The sequence below is a fragment of the Hippoglossus stenolepis genome, chromosome 22 (genome assembly GCF_022539355.2).
Source record: "Hippoglossus stenolepis isolate QCI-W04-F060 chromosome 22, HSTE1.2, whole genome shotgun sequence".
NCBI lineage: Eukaryota > Metazoa > Chordata > Actinopteri > Pleuronectiformes > Pleuronectidae > Hippoglossus > Hippoglossus stenolepis.
Genome location: NC_061504.1, coordinates 44,343 through 47,525, shown reverse-complemented (window position 1 = coordinate 47,525; position 3,183 = coordinate 44,343). Strand labels below are relative to the sequence as shown.

Genomic DNA, 3,183 nt, shown 5'->3' with positions numbered 1-3,183 from the left:
TGTATGTTGAAAGAGGAATGAACAGATGTGATTCGTGGGTTTAACTAACTTTATGAGTGTTGTTTAAAGGTAGTAGATGTTTATGGCCTTCCTCCTTTTGTTTGACACTTAGCAAATGATCACTGCAGGGGTCACTCAAGGGGGTTTGATCAGAGGGTGCAGGGATTCTTACGTGTATACAGGAAGGGGTCTTTGTGTTGTAAACGAAGATAGGGACCTCTGAGACAGATGGTACATGAAAGGGGTCACTCAGGGGGCTGAGACAGAGATGGAGACACGATGTCTATACACTTTGATCATAGATCAAAGAAGTTTATTGATAACCTTTTGCTTCTCGAGGGGAGGGGCTTGTAGTGTATAAAGATGTTCATTCTCCTCTAAGTCTTTGCTCATTGTATGATGTCCTTCCGGTGATTTGTACTCTGAGTCCACCTGCAGGTGTAAATTAAACTTACCAAAGAGACAACTGTATGATTTGTGCTTGACTTTACAGAAATTCCCATGACAAGCACAAGCATGCTCAGTTACATAATACACCATTATGATGATAATTTGAGTATCATGGCTTCTTCTCCTCTGGGGAGTTTTTAGCTAGCTTGGTCCACAAGGAGGTTAGGTTTTCATCTGCATTTGTTGTCTATTAGTTAGCAAGATTATGCAAAAACTACTGGACAGATTACCACAAAATTTATAAGGGTGCAGCATGAGTGAGGAAAGAACCCATTCAATTTTGTTGCTGATCAGGATCAGGGGCCGGAATCCAGGAAAAAGAAATTCTCCAATTCTTTAACATTGCGGGATAGGGCATTTAACTTAATATCTCTTTAGGCTTAAAACAGTGTAAATGACCTCGTTTCGAGTCGAATTTGAATGTCGGGGCTTGCGGCACTTGGATGACCACACTAGCAGCATGGAGGCATGTCATGTTTTTTCTGTTGTTTTATTACATCTGAAGCTTTGGTCACCAGTTACTTCAATTGTATTCTGCTCAAACACTGTTTACCCCTGAGACTCCCTCAAGTGTTTTGTGGACTCAAACACTTCACCCACCCCTCAATCGGCATAGTGTTGAGTAGATAATGAGTGAATTCTCTTTTGAGGGTGAACTATCCCTTTAACTTTTTTGGCATCCAATCAGGGAATAACTTGTCCTGGTCCATTAGTTTACTGAAAATACATGTTTAATGGGAATGACAATTACAGTTTGGGCCGCTTGGTCTATAATCCAAACCCAGTTAAGAAATTAAAGTTCATAAACTAGTTACAATACTTTCTAAGTCCTAGAGCCAATAAGGACACTTCATAGACAAATACAGATTTACTTACCCTTACAGCATAGCGGACAGGACCAGAATCCCTGAGATGAGCCTGGGGAATGTAGGATCCTCCTGCCGTGGAACACAAATCAGTGTTAAGCCTCAGGACTACCTCAGTAAGATTGATTTCAGCCCAAGGTGCTACTTTAGACATCAGCCAGGATGTGACACACAACAACAAACTCTGAACAGCAGTCTAGAAAAAGAAGGGAAAGTGGTGATAATCCAATAAGAAATAGGAAAGCTGAGAATAGATGCCTCAATGCCAGCTAGAAAAGCAAATGTTTGGTGCCAGTCCCTTGCTGCCATACCTCTCACGGATCCTCTAGTGTAGTATGACTGACCAGGTCGACACATGCTTCCTCCTGAGCGGCCAGGGGACAGGAACATCTGCACATCATTTCCCACAATATAATCTGACTGGTACACTAGAGAGAAGATGGACCACAAAATGTGTTTCAAACAAGTGACTACTGACCATTCAACACAAGTAGGTTGAAAGTTTAGAAACAAAATTGGTTCAACATACTGGGCTGTGGTTCGTCTTCTGAGGGCGCAAACTCAGGTGGGGTTTGTGTACTGGCAGTACTGTAACTGCACTCAGAGAAAACTACAGATTCTGGTTTGTAGTTCAGTTCCCCATTCTGGGGAGAGGATGTATTCACCTTGAAGACCTACAGAGAGAAGAACATGGATATCATAGTAGTTAAGTAACTGCACAGTCCCATTCAGAACTAGATTTCAAGGTTCCGGTTGTACATCGCTAAACTGAGTTTTAAATAACTTATAAAGAACTGGATGACAGATCATTTCTTGCAGTTAAATGCAGATAAAACAGAAGTCCTCATTTCTGCCCCTCCTAGTCTTGTCCCGAAGATAAGGGATGGTCTTTATAAGAAATGTAGGTTTCACTATGGCCCAGGCGCTGACTCTGGACCAACATGTCAAATGTCTGATTCGCTCTTGTTTTTTCAGAAACATTGCAAAACTCAGGCCCATTGTTTCTCAAGCAAAGATGGAAATTCTCATTCATGCTTTTACATCGTCCCATCTTGATTATTGTAACTCACTTTTCACCTGCCTTAGCAAAACTTTCTTGGATTGTTTACAAGTGGTCCAAAATGCTGCTGCTAAATTCCTTACAAGGTCTTCCAAAAGGTCTCATGTGACACCGATTCTGATTACTCTTCACTGGTACCCATTCAATTCAGAATCCAATTCAAAGCTCTTGTGATCACCTATAGAGCTCTGCATGGTCAGGCACCTGCCTAGATTAGAGATCTGCTGCAGCCCAATGTCACCAGCAGGTCTATAAGGTCCTCTGATCGGGGTTTGCTGGTCGTTCCCCAATCCAGACTAAGGACTAATGGAGATGTGCTTTTGCGGTTGTGGCTCCTAAACCTTGGAACTCTCTCCCTTTGGTCTTAAGATCTGTGGACAGTGTGGAAACCTTCAAAAAGCAGCTTAAGACTCATTTGTTTAGACTAGCCCATGTGTAATTGTCTATTTGTTTTTCTTATTTGTATGCATGTATATGCTTATTTTACCCTCTTTTTTCGGGAGAACTATCATGTTGAAACTGTAAACACAATTTTTGGATAACTGAGGCTATTCACCTTTACACTAATATGAAGAACGTTTTAGTGGCCACCAATAAATGGGGTTCAAGCATTTACCCCATTTACACTTCATGTGTCAATAGTGTTAGAGACTGACTGAAATTCAATCAAGGCTTATCCATGCGTTTGCCAACGTTGATATTATTCAGGCAATTTTATCCATTATCATTAACAGTTTCAGGTGCATCACCACTTTGGACATGGTTAATCATAGCTTGCATGGAATGTGGGAAATTAAGATGGATACA

The 3,183-nt window shown here is 41.3% G+C and overlaps 1 long non-coding RNA gene across 1 annotated transcript; it reads right to left on the bottom strand.

Annotated features, from left to right (window-relative positions):
• Positions 1–1,324: 1,324 nt before the first annotated feature.
• Positions 1,325–1,984, bottom strand: LOC124851314. The gene is made up of 3 exons (XR_007032357.1): positions 1,846–1,984; positions 1,628–1,744; positions 1,325–1,388 (listed from the first exon to the last, which is right to left on the bottom strand). It is a non-coding gene; the product is annotated as an uncharacterized LOC124851314 (long non-coding RNA).
• Positions 1,985–3,183: the final 1,199 nt, after the last annotated feature.